General features: G+C 44.8%; 1 protein-coding gene across 2 annotated transcripts in view; it reads right to left on the bottom strand.

The window, feature by feature from the left end:
- The window catches only part of RIPOR3 (RIPOR family member 3), a 193980-nt gene that overhangs the window by 99514 nt on the left and 80303 nt on the right, over positions 1-14163 (bottom strand). The gene's annotated exons all lie outside the window — the stretch shown is intronic.

Raw genomic sequence — 14163 nt, 5'->3', positions numbered from 1 at the left:
TGTCTATTATAATTATTTGAGACACTCTCCTGCTACATGTTAACATGACAATCTTGCATTTTTAAAATGTTCCTTTATTAGCAGCATAACCTTCCTTTTGTCATTTATTCTTCCATTGTTATTGATATACGAACTGCAATTTTTTGGTACGGTTCGCAACCCCAACCGAAGGAACTTACTGTTAATAAAAGAAAGGAATAATGATAATATACACATAAACAGTATATTATTACACAATAATAATACAGACATAAATATCTATGACCAGGGCTTTTTTTTGTAGCAAGAACTCCTTTGCATATTAGGCCACACACCCCTGAGGTAGCCAATCCTCCTGGAGCTTACATTAGGCCATGTAATAAGAGCCCTGTAAGCTGCAGGAGGATTGGCTACATCAGGGGTATGTGGCCTAATATGCAAAGGAGTTCCTGCTACAAAAAAAACCCCCTGTCTATGACTATATGGAGCTCCTTTACATTATTGGATAATCAGTCTACCTCAACTCAGTATCTATTCTTACTCGCAGCAGCTCTCTAGGGTTTAAGCAAGGACTCTTTCTGGTGACCCCAGGAGTAGCATTTCAGGGGACATTTGCAGATGCAGCAGGAAGGGGAAGCAAGAAAGTTGCATTTCACAGACAGATATCCTTCCATCCGTCGCATTGCTCTGTTGTTGGAAGAAGACATCTGCCCACCGGCCATCACGATGGTGAATTTTCAAAGAATTCAACAGCTTTGTTCCTGTGCAGGGTGGGTGGAATGGAGCTGCACAGAGGTTAACTTTTTTTGCCTCCTTTGTCTCTCTGTGCTCATTTATACTCCTCCCTCATCACCCCCTTCCAAGACCCAAGAAACACAATGGAGTCAAAATGGAGGACTGCAGTGAGATGGGAGACGGCCTTGCCCCCTTTCTGTAGCCAGAAGTGCCTCTTTAAAGCTTCTAATCCAGGCCAATATTTTATACCTTGGAAAATACATCTCCAGATACCTCAGTTGTTGACATTGTGAAGAACTGGGCTGTAAAAGTGTCACAGGTTCCTAGTAAATATATTTGTGATTATATGAACCAGCAGGGGCCCACACACACACATTTACAGCCTGATACCACCATCATTCTGAAAACTTTTCAAAGGATCCCACCCCCCAATAATTCACTTGATCTGGTGTTCTTCCCTTAAGTACACCTCTAGTGCATGTGTAAATCTAATTATATTTCTGAATGTCAAACATCAGCAAGGACAGCTCTTCTTCCCAACCCCTCAGAATTTTATTTACAGGAGGCTTGACTTCATTGAAGGTTTTGTGCTTTGCCTCCCTTATAGATATATCCCACCAGAGTTTTGTTTAAATCATAAGTAGCAGGATTATTATCGCTACAGAATAACTCCTCCTCCTCACCAATCGCTTGCGGACATGATATCATGCTATTGCCATTAAAAAGGCACCTCTGGGAGTATTGTGCAAAGACTGGGATGTGCTTTCACTCGTGTGTCAACTGCATTTCCTTTTGGATTTTTTTTAGCTGTAGAAGAAAACGTCTATCTGTTAAATACATTTTCTGCCTCAATGGCCTCTCCAGAACAAACAGCTCACTTAAACATAACCTGTCAGATCAGTGGTTGCAACTGACTGATGTATTCTGCAAGCTGTAACTCTGCTGTTCCTATTCTGCCCCAAGCAACTATCAGTTCTTGATGCAAAAAATTGAATTAATTCTACTTGTCATGATCTGAGGAGCAGATATTTATTGTATTCTAAATGTTGTAAGCTACCCCAAGTCCCCTGTGGGTAAAGGTTGTGAGGTATAAATTAAATGAAATAATTTTAAAAATCATTGTTTCTACAGGGCTCCTGCACTGAAGTTCCTTCTGCGCTAATTCCCCACAAAGCTGAATTCCACAATAGCCCAATGGCTAAAGCGATTCTGTGTGAAATTGCCCTTGTAATGGAGATTCTAGACAGCCCAAGGTAATATGTTTTCCATTTTTAGCAGAGGTTTCTCTTTCACACCTGATGTGCGGCTCCCCTTCTGTGAGATGACATGATGCTCAGAATTCTCTGCCCACCTTTTTATTTTGAGGGTAATGAATGGTGTATAGAAATAATGCAATACCTTTAAAAAATTAAAAACCCTTAATATATTTATTTATGTTATTTGCTTTCCATTTATATCCCGCCCATTCCAAACGGACTCAGGGCAGCTAACAATCAAAATAAAGCCAATATCTCAGTTTCCAGTATAAAACAATAAGACATAATAATTTACAATTTAAAACAAAATATCGGTGCTTTACAACATATTAAAAGCTTAGGCGGCTCAGATCATACTAGGTTTTCCATTTATCTGTTGGTGGTCCTTCTGGTGGAATTGCCCAATAGAATAAGAGTGGCAGACTTCTCCCCTAGTTGTTATAGGCTTGTTTATAAAGTTCAGTTTTAAAAGCCCTGCGGAATTGGGAGAGATCCTGCAGGGCTTTTATGGCCTCAGGGAAAGCCTTCCTCAGCATTGGTGCTGCCACTGAGAAGGCCCTGGCCCATATAGAGTCCAGTCTGGCCTCCCTTGGTCCGGGGATGGGCAGTAGATTTTGAGTTCCCGATTCCGAATGCAGTGCTTTCTGGGGAACATATGGGGAAAGGTGGTCCCTTAGATAGACAGGTCCTCGGCCATATAAGAAGAAGAAGAAGACTGCAGATTTATACCCCGCCCTTCTCTCTGAATCAGAGACTCAGAGCGGCTTACAATCTCCTATATCTTCTCCCCCCACAACAGACACCCTGTGAGGTGGGTGGAGCTAAGAGGGCTCTCACAGCAGCTGCCCTTTCAAGGACAACCTCTGCCAGAGCTATGGCTAACTCAAGGCCATTCCAGCAGGTGCAGGTGGAGGAGTGGGGAATCAAACCCGGTTCTCCCAGATAAGAGTCCACGTACTTAACCACTACACCAAACTGGCTCTCTATAGGGCTTTAAAGGTCAATACCAGCACTTTGAAATGGGTTCGGTGCACAACAGGCAGCCAGTGCAGCTCTTTCAACACTGGTTGAATGTGCTCCCAACAAGGGAGCCCCGTTAACAACCGTGATGCAGCATTCTGCACTAGCTGCAGTCTCCAAGTCAGAGTCAAGGGCAGCCCCATGTAGAGGGCATTACAATAGTCTATTCTCAAGGTGACTGTGGCATGGATCACCATTGCTAAGTCATAGTGCTCCAGAAAAGGGGCCAACTGCCGCAGATGGAAAAAGGCGGACTTGACAGTGGTTGCAACCTGGGCCTCCATAGACAAGGAGGGCTCCAGGAGCACTCCCAGGCTCTTGATCTTCGGGGCCAGAATTAGTGGCACCCCATCAAAAGCCGGCAAGGGGACCTCCCTTCCTGGGCCACCGCGGCTCAGATAGAGAACCTCCGTCTTCGTCGGATTCAACTTCAGTCGACTCAGCCTGAGCCAAGATGTCACGGCTTGTAGTGCCAGGTCCAGGTTGTCCGAGGCGCAGCCGGATTTGCCACCCATTAATAGATAGAGCTGAGTGTCGTTCGCATATTGATGACACCCTAGCCCATACCTCCTGACAATCTGGGCAAGGGGGCGCATGTAGATGTTAAATAACATCGGGGACAGAACTGCCCCTTGCAGCATACCACATGTGAGTGGGTGCTTCCGGGCTGATTCTTCCCCTATCACCACCCTTTGTCCCCAACTGTGAAGGAAAGAAGCCAGCCATTGTAAGGCAGACCCCTGAATCCTCACGTTGGCGAGGAGGCTAGACAGTAGCTGGTGGTCAACCGTATCAAATGCGGCTGACATATCTAGCAACAACAGTACCGCTGAGCCACCTCAATCCAGATGTCGCAAAAGGTCATCCATGAGGGCAACCAAAACCATATCCGTCCCGTGACCTGGACGAAAGCCAGACTGGGTCCAGTGCAGAAGTGGCATCCAGGAACCCCTGTAACTGAGTCGCTACAGTCCACATATATATGTAGGCACCTCCAATGAGCTTCAAGGAACCCTGTGGAGCAGAGTGGTAAACTGCAGTACTACAGTCCAAGCTCTGCTTACAACCTGAGCTTGATCCCAGCAGAAGCTGGGTTCAGGTAGCTGGCTCAAGGTTGACTCAGCCTTCCATCCTTCCGGGGTCGGCAAAATGAGTACCCAGTTTGCTTGGAGTAAAGTGTAGATGACTGGGGAAGGCAATGGCAAACCAACCCGTAAAAAGTCTGCCGTGAAAACGTGATGTGACATCACCCCAGAGTCGGAAACAACTGGTGCTTGCACAGGGGACTACCATTACCTGTTACCAATGATTACTTCCACCCTCCCTAACAGCAGACTGAGCTGTAGGTGATGACCTTTTTTTAAAATAAAACCCTCAATGAGCATCAATAATTCTGAACAGGAATAACACAATACCTTTTACAGCCTTTAAAAAAAATCTCCTCTATGAGCATGAGTAAAGCTGGATAGGAATAACACAATACCTTTAACAGGCTTTTAAAAAATCTCCTCATATGTGCAAATCTTTCCCCTCTACCTGAAAGTCAGGCAATTATCTTCTGTTATGCTAACTGTTGCTGGGGCCCGACCCTTTGTAGTTATGAACAGATTAAGAGAGTAATTGACAAGCTTTTCACCCAAGTGCTGCAATTGTGGTGTTTCCCTTTCAAACACAAGAAACTTCATGTGCTAATAGCACCCCACTTAGGAAAACAAGTTTAAAATGAAGCAGGTGGTATTTTTTGTTTGTGTGGATAGTCTGTGCACAAATAAACATTGTGTAAAAACATGAAAGAAAAAAAAACCCTGAATCAGTCAGGTGGCTGAAACATGGGAAATCCTGGGAGTGAAAGCAGCCCTGGATTGTAATACTTGACAGATTAAGGGCCCAAGATCCTAAAATCTGTGGAGTGAACATATGAAGTTGCCTTCATTTGCATCATTCTACATATTATCTTCCCTAACTGATAAAAGCTCTCTAGAGTCATAGGCAGAGAAATGGCATTCCCAGCCATTGTTACCTTAATTCCTTTTAGATTGAAACTGGGTCTAGAGAATATGCTCTATCTCAGGGGTAGCCAAACTGTGGCTCAAGAGCCACATGTGGCGCTTTCACACATATTGTGTGGCTCTTGAAGCCCCCATCCCCCTGTCGGCCAGCTTGGAGAAAGCATTTTTAAATCCCTTCACCAAGCCAGCCAGCAGCTTGCAGAATGCATTTAAAGTTGCTTTCTTTCCCCTCCCCCTCCCCAATCTGTCTGCCTTCCTTCCTGTCTTGTGGCTCTCAAACATCTGACATTCATGTCTTGCAGCTCTTATGTTAAGTAAGTTTGTCCACCCCTGCTCTATCTCTTATTTACTTTATTTATTCCCCGCCTTCCTCCCCAATGCTGATCCAAAGGAGTTTAGATGGCTTCCCTCTCCATTTTGATCCTCGCAACCTGTAAGGTAAATTAGGTTGAGAGCATGTGACTGCCCAAGGTCACCCAGCCAGCTGCCATGGCAGAGCAGGGATCTGAACCTGCCTTTCCCAGAGCCTAGTCTGGCCCTCTAACCATTACGCCCCTGTGTCCTTTCTAACCATTATATATATGCAACTGCTTTGTACTGAATCAGAACAGTGTTTCTTTTAATTCAGAATTATCTTCTCAGAGGAGAAAGGTTCTCAGGCACAGAAAAAGTTATCCCAATTCTTGGTACCTGAGATCTTTTAACTAGATGCAGCAAGGGTTAAACTTGGGACCTTCCACATGCAAAAAAACAGAAGTTCTACCAGTAAGAGCCAGTTTGGTGTAGTGGTTAAGTGTGCGGACTCTTATCTGGAAGAACCAGGTTTGATTCCCCACTCCTCCACTTGCACCTGCTGAAATGGCCTTGGGTCAGCCATAGCACTGGCAGAGGTTGCCCTCTCAGCCCCACCCACCTCACAGGGTGTTTGTTGTGGGGGAGGAAGGTAAAGGAGATTGTGAGCCGCTCTGAGATTCAGAGTGGAGGGCGGGATATAAATCCAATATCTTCTTCTCCTTCTTCTTCTAAGTCATAGACTAGGACTGCAAGCTCTGTGCTGGGAAATTCTTGGAGATTCGCGGAGGGGAGGGAGTCTGGGGAAGGTGAGGGCTGGGGAGGGGAGAAACCGCAAAGGTCTATAATGCCATAGATAATACCTTCCAAGGTAGCCATCTTCTCCAAGGGAGTTGAGACAGCTGTAATTTTGGGAGATCTCCAGCTACCACCTGGAGGCTGGCCATCCTACCACAGACCCAATACTTACTTGCAGCCCTAATACCTGTGGGTATTTCTTTCTGTGTAGAATTCAAAGAACAGCTATAATGAAAAGGCCATGGGTGAAAAAGAAGAACCTATAAAAGCTTAGGACTGAAAAAATAAAGAATTGCAGACAGAATACGTGGAATTTTACACCACCACATTATAGCTGCTGCTCCTCAGAGCAGCCATAATCTATACAGTAGATGACTACATGGACTGGAAGGAGAATTTCCATTCCCGGAATATTCTCCAGGTGCTGGAGGGGGGCAGGAGCCAAGCCAAACAGTGCGAGTTGCTTAGTGCTAGTAGCACACACTTTACAGTTCATCATGAGCCACATGTGGCTCTTCCACATGTCACCTGCTGCCTTTTTTCTAATTTCAGGTCCTGAAGGCTTGCTCCACACCTCCAATAACACGTCCAGAAAAGAACCAGGCACGCAGTAAGTGACAAGAGCCCAACAAAGAGCCAGTTTGGTGTACTGGTTAAGTGCACAGACTCTTGTCTGGGAGAACAGAGTTTGATTCCCCGCTCTTCCACTTGCAGCTGCTGGAATGGCCTTGGATCAGCCATAGTTCTCACAGAGCTGTCCTTGAAAGGGCAGCTTCTGGGAGAGCTCTCTCAGCCTCACCCACCTCACAGGGTGTCTGTTATGGGGAAAGAAGATAGTAAGTCGCTCTGAGACTGAGATTCAGAGTGGGGGGCGGGGTAGAAATCCAATATCTTCTATATCTTCTTCTAAAGCTAAAATAATTGAGAAAGCACCCTCAGTGGACCACAGGGAACCAGAAGGCGGTGGTAAAGACAGGACACCTGAGAGAAAGAAGGAAGGCAGAAAGTATTCCAATCTCATTTGCTATATATTAAACATTATTGTAGGTGTGTGGGCATGGAAAGTTGTTGTACAGGGTATATAGTAATCATGCCAATCTTTTGGTTTATGGAGATTGTGAGTGTAGCTCTTCATTATATTTATTAAGGTCAGCCCATGGAGTAGTCGTCGTATGGTCTGAAACTCGTATCACAGAGTTAGAAGGGGCCATACAGGCCATCTAGTCCAAACCCCTGTTCAATGCAGGATCAGCCTAGAGCATCCCTGACAAGTGTTTGTCCAGCCGCTGCTTAAAGACTGCCAGTGAGGGGGGGGGGAGTGCACCACCTCCCAAGGTAGCTGATTCCAGAGTTGAACAACTCATACTGTAAAAGTTTTTGTCCTAATATCTTTCCCGCCCTTAGTTTAAACCCATTATTGCAAGCCCTCTCCTCTGATGCCAACAGGGACAGCTACCTGCCCTTCTCTAAATAACAGCCCTTCAAATACTTCAAAAGAGCAATCAGGTCCCCCTCTCAACCTCCTCTTCTCCAGAGTGAACATTCCCCTCAGCCTTGGTCTCTTGGACTCACCCTCTGCCTTCTCATCCTATGAAAACACATGATTCAGCCTTATTCTGAATCACCGCGTTGGTCTGTCAAGGTCAATACTGTCTACTCAGACTGACAGCAGCTCTCTAGGGACTTTGACATCTTTTAAACTGGGGATGCCAGGAACTGAACCTGGGACCTTCTGCATGCAAAACAGATGTTCTACCACTAAGTCATGGCGCCCCATCCTCTATTTCATTTTATGTTTGTAATTATGACACCACCATGACCACTACTACTGCTGCTATTGGAAACTGGATGCAAAAAGAAACCATTGGCCTTGGAGCGCGTTTCATTTCTGGGCAACTGTTCAGTTGCTCCAGGCAAGTATCCCTAGCAAAACAGAAGTGCTTGCTTGCTTCCCTTACATTGCTCAGTCAATGGCCCAGCTGTCCAAGGAAGAAAGAGATGAAGTCAGACTATTTATTCCCCCCTAGTCAGCTTGGCAGCACTCTGCACAGTCTTGTAACTGGACCCAAGCACTGGCTTGCACATACCGCCACTGCAGCTGCAGAGGGCTCTTTTGTTTGTTTCCCCTCAAAGTTGCCCAGTGTAGCTTTACCATGTCAGGATCCAGATCATGGTTGCTTGTAGCATTTTGCTGCCAAAGCACCACATCTCTCATTTGTGACTTTTGCTTGGGTCATACAGGGGCATCCGCCAACAAACTCGGTTTCCTTTGGCTTCTTCTGCCAATTCCCATCATTACGCAGACCTTTTTTGTTCTTGGGGGAATTGCATTCCCTGTGTTGCACGTGCATTAAGTTTAGACCACAAGCTTTCTCACCAAACACAACAGACATGGAAACTCAGTCCAAGTGGTAAAGGAAAGGCAAAAAAAGAGAATGCCTCCAGCAGCCTCCACCCCCCCAGCCCTGCTGCCCAAACTACCATAAAATAACAAGGTAGCTTCCACACAGTAATTTTTCCTTTCATGGAATACAGGAACCCTTTGATTTAAAAGGGAACACCCACAGGACACTGTTCTCATACTGAGCATGACTTGTGGGACTTTGAGTTGGCTCAAAGGAAGAACTGCCAGGTAGCTGTGGATGGCAATGTAAGTGCAAACCCTCCATCCACAGTCAACAGGGGATGGCGGCAGAGCTAAGCTTAGCCTTCAAAATGGCACAGCTAAGCACCATCTTTCTTCTCCCTTCCCTTTTGGACCTTTAAAGGCCTTCTGTCTTTTTTCCCCACCTGAGCTGCCCCTTAGCTTTACACATGGGAAAAGGGAGTGCAAGGAGGCTGGTGCTGCACGCATTGTGATATCTGTCACCTTTGTGCTTCTGCACAGCCACAACAGAGGAAAGGGGGACTCGCAGCAAGCAGTGCGATGACAGGGCGTGGGGACACTGTTCCTGTCTGCTTCCAAATAGCTTGCTGGTGCTGCTGGAAAAGTTCGGGCATATTTTTGCAACTCAGTGTGGAATCAATTCAGATCTAAAACTTACTCTTTTAGAAGAAAGAGAAACAGCTAGATACTGCCACTCGCTCAGGCAAAGTTTCCTTTTGCATCCATAAGAGAACTTAAGTCAAATCATAAGTGAAAAAACAGATATACCTGGCTACATAGAATTTAGGCACATGGCCATGTTTACAGCATCTGTGGCTAACAAAAGATATAAAGCATAGCAATTACACATGGAGAAAGGGCAGGTATCAAGGGGTCCTAAAGCCTCCCCTAGCATGCTTTTAGCTGCAATTCCCTCTCCCCGTGGCGCAGAGTGGTAAAGCAGCAGTACTGCAGTACTGTGGTCTGAACTCTCTGCTTACGACCTGAGTTCAATTCCAGCGGAAGCTGGATTCAGGTAGCCAGCCCAAGGTTGACTCAGCCTTCCATCCTTCCAAGGTCGGTAAAATGAGTATCCAGCTTGCTGGGGGGAAAGCGTAAAAGACTGGGGAAGGCAATGGCAAACCACCCCGTAAAAAGTCTGCCGTGAAAACGTTGTGAAAGCAACGTCACCCCAGAGTCGGGAACAACTGGTGCTTGTACAGGGGACCTTTCCTTTCCCCTCTCCCACAAGTTGTTTTTACTGCTAGCTAAGACAGAGGAAGGAAGAAAATCTTACCATAAGAAAAGCATCAGGAAAGAGTCAGTTTCATAGGAGGAAGCATGGGCACTGGAAAAGTTCAGCATTGGCATGCCATCCAGCTAAGGGGAACAGGACTCCAGCTATAGCAAAAGACCTCTTGATGATCTGCCCCGCATCCCACCAGTGCCTCAAGAGTTGTAGGGACAAAAATGGGGAAAACAGAGGGTGCATGATTGCATTGCACTGTTGTGTGATGTCACTTCTGGCAAAAAACGGAAGTGGTGTCATGATGTTGCGGGGACTGCTGTAGCTTAACCTATGGAGTTCAGGGTGATGCCCACAGCATCCTCTGCAATGTCACAATATCATCTTTGTTTTTGCCAGAAGTGGATGTTGTGCACTGGCACAACAATTATCTGCTTTGCCGTGCCTCCAAAATCCTCCTGCTGGCAAGTTCCTACATACAACATTTTTATAAAGTCACCCACTCCCCATGTTACCTTAAATTAAACCTGTTCTAAAATACCTCCAATTGTAAGGTCCAAACTATACAATACATTCCCCTCAGCCAAACCACAGCTGCAGGAAACTTATTTCCCAAGTGCTGCAGAGCCCAATTCTGATTAGGACTGTGGAACCGGGACTTCGCCCCCCCACCCCAGCCATTCTCCTGATATGAAATTGCTCCTGTGGGTGATATCTGTCCCAGTGGGAGGATGCACATGCAGTAGGTGTAGTTTGGACCTCACACACGGGTTGGGCTGCCATGTCCTCTAGAGATATTCTAAAATGCCACAAGGTAGGAAACCTGAATAATTTTTAAAACATTAAAATAGTGCCCAGTTATTTCAAAGGCAAGAGGAAAAGATCAGCATGAGGCACCTGAGAAAGGATGGTTGTGTGTGCATTATTAAAGAAAAGGACAAAAACCCTTCTAGAGCTCACCACCTCCCTCAGTAGCTGATTCCAGAGTTGAACAACTCTTACTGTAAAAATGTTTTCCCTCCTATCCAGCTGATACCTTCCTGCCCTTAATTAAAACCCATTATTGCGAGTCCTTCCCTCTGCTGCCAACAGGAACAGCTCTCTGCCCTCCTCTAAGTGACAGCCCTTCAAATACTTCAAGAGAGCAATCATGTTCCCTCTGAAGCTCCTCTTCTCCAGACTGAACATTCCCAAGGCCCTCAGCCTTTCCTCATAAGCCTTGTTTTCCTCATAGGGTTTAATATATTATATCCTCACCAACCTACCTACACTTTCTGTTCCAAACTGCTTCCAAAAAATCTTGCAAAAGATCAAATATTGCAATTAATAAATTAGGCAAATAAAATGGTAAATAAAAAGCAAATGAATACTGTAATATCTAGAAACCTGCTTACCACAAAATGTACACATTTGCACCCCACAAGGGTTTTCTTGCATAACAGGAAGGAATTTGTCAGTCATCAGATAAACAGGAAGCATTTCAGGAACTGATAAATCATCAGAATAGATCTGTTATGGGATTTGCTTTAAATTGTCTGTAGAACAGATATCCTCTCCCTAATGTGCCGAATTTTGGAAGGAACAATCCCTTGGCTCAGGAATACAGTCCCTGAACGTGTGATCCAAAGTAGATGGGGAAAAAATACAGCTGAAACAAAAAATGAAAGAATGTAATAATACATGAAAACCAACCAAAAAACTAAAAAGGGAAAAAAGAGAAAATTGGACAATTCTGGAACTTCCAAGTAAATTTGAGATTTCCAAGCTTTCCACATTTCTCCTTAAGTATACTGCCACTAGTTGGACAATTTCAGGAATTCCCACAAACAAGGCCAGCACTACTAACTAGCCTTCCTTCCACATTCCCATTTAAAGATTCTGTCTAGTGCTCACACCTCCTGCTACCCAATGACTGGTTACCACAGAGACAGCTTACCACACATGTACACTTGTGGCAAAACAGAGACCTTGCAACCAACTGCCTGCCTTCTCAGCTGCCTGCCCAGTTTGGATAGTGTGTTTGAACAGTGGAGGTCTCTCTGGAACAGAGAACAATGACCAGTTTTTAAACTAGAAAAAGATGAAAATCCAAGCACATACTCTGCACAGCAGCTGATCAATCAAAGAATACAAAGAAAAAAGCGAAAACATGCAGTCCTCTGTCCCTCAGCCCTATGCATGCCCTACCTGGTATTCTTCTAAGCTGGTCTTCTTCTAAGGCAGGCTCTTTAAACATAGAAGTTTCAGTGTTCCAAAAATGTCATATTACTTCAGAGACTTTGTCTGGACTGTCTGCCTTTATCTCCATGATATGGCCATGCCCACCATCCAAGATGGAGTCCAATATCAGAAGTCTTTACATCAAGCTGAAATCAGCTCAAATGGACCCTGTTTCCTCTGCGTCAAGGGCATGGGAGTAGGTGAAGTAGGCAGCCGCCTAGGGTGCCACCTCACCAAGGTGTGCCATTGGGCACCCCCCTCCCTCTGTCCTACCACTCTTAGCTTCCTGGGTTGCAAACCTGGGAAGCTGAAAGAACCAGGATGGCGTGTGGCTGTGTACTCTCCAACTGCCACAGGGTATAGTGTAATGGAGGCCACCCTCTAAAGCAGTAATTTCCCCCCTAGGGAACTGATCTCTGAAGTCTGAAGAGCAGTTGTAATTCTGGGAGATCTCCGGGACACACCTAAGCCATGATGCAAGGTTATTTGGTGAGTTCATGGCAAAAGCAAAATCTGAGCCTGCAAACTTTCCCACATTCTCTGGCTACCCACCCTCCTCCTTCACTCTTAACACCCCACCCAAGGCTAGGGGGTTATTCAGTGCCCTGCTCTATCATACATCAATTTCCATGCCAAATAAAAGCAGAGGTGGAAGCTGGAGACATTTCATAGCTTCCACTGCCAAAAAGAAGGTGTGGCAACAGGACACCACAGGCTTTGATTGCACTAGGAAAAGGGAAGCTTTTGTTTTTTATCAATGCTCTCTCTGGAGCTCGCAGAAAGTATACATGTTAAGCAGAAATTGAGAAAGAGGAACGGTGATTTTAAAATGTTTTGTTCTTGTCCATAGTTGAATTTGATAAATCGACTAAGGGAAGGACAAAACAGTGTGTAGCTAGCCCTCTCTGCCTTTCTTCCTCTTGTCATTTTATTTCCCTAATTTAGTTTCTTAAAAATTGTTTTCTTGTCGGTGTATCTGTTTGAAGGGGTGTTAACAGTATTTTAATCCTTTCCCCTAGTGAACAATTGGTCAGGAAAAAATATGTTTTTAATTCACACTGGAATGGGGGAGAGGAAAAGTTTAATTTTTGCCAGAACTAAGCTCTAGAATCTGGATTTAATAGAAGAGCTGTATTATGGGATATGTGAAGTAACAATCCATAAAAGCAAAATAAAACATGAGTCCACTGGCACCTTAATAAGGTTGCCAGCCAAGTGTTGCCAGCCTCGAGCCAGAGGCAGCATCACAGTGTTGGTGGGACACACCAGGATTCACCCCAAATTATTTGGTAATACCATAGAGTTTTGGGTGAACCCTAGAGCATCACCCCAACATGACAGCATCACTTCCAGGTTAACCTCACAGTGTCAGCAGAACACTGATTTCTACTCCCTTTTTGGCTTGAGGGGAAATCGCCTGCCAAAGCAGATGATCTGGCATGGCTATACCTTACAGAATAACAAAATCTATTCCAGTGTGTTTATGAGTTAGAGATCACTTCATGAAATACATTGAAATATACAACCTCTAGGTTAATGTTTTTAGTTTACAAAGAAAGACCAGTTCAAAAGAAGTTCCAATAAAGGTAGGCTTCATTTGGGGCAAAAGCTCACAGGAGCAGAGCTCCCAGACCTCTAAATTGTATTGTGCTCTTTCTTTGTTACCCACCACCACCACCGAATACTTGCTTCTGGACTCCATTGTTCAAATCCCCTGTGAGAATTTGACAAATTTTCTAATATTTTCCCCCACAAAAAAATGGAAAAATAACCAAAACATATAAAGCAGACAGATGGAAATCTTCCTCATGCCACTGTGGCCACATAGGAAAAAGTAATTTAAAAAGTAGGATGGGACTGGGGTAAGGATTTATTATGACAATTATAATTCAAGAAGCATGTTAAGGTAGATGCTGAGCTAATATAATTTAATACACCTTCCAGAGATGTCGGGGGGGGGGTCTGTGGCATATGCAAATGAGTTATGCAAATAAGTTGTGTTAATGAGCTCTGGCGCCTCTTTTTCTACGAAATGACCCCTGAATAAAGGAGTAATTATTTCACTAGGAGTGGGTGAAGGCCACCTTCTAAATGCCATTAGATGGGAAACTTAGGAGTAACATCAAATCTAATGCAAGATAAGCACATACAATAAGAAGTTACAGAAATATAACTGAACTAAACATCTGAAAGGGACGGGATATACATATCACCTCATAGTGAGTAAGAAATCTCACGTCTCTG

This window comes from Heteronotia binoei, chromosome 2 (assembly GCF_032191835.1).
Source record: "Heteronotia binoei isolate CCM8104 ecotype False Entrance Well chromosome 2, APGP_CSIRO_Hbin_v1, whole genome shotgun sequence".
NCBI classification, from domain to species: Eukaryota; Metazoa; Chordata; class Lepidosauria; order Squamata; family Gekkonidae; genus Heteronotia; species Heteronotia binoei.
Note: the sequence above shows the minus strand (reverse complement) of the source record. Positions and strands in the feature narration are given on the sequence as shown.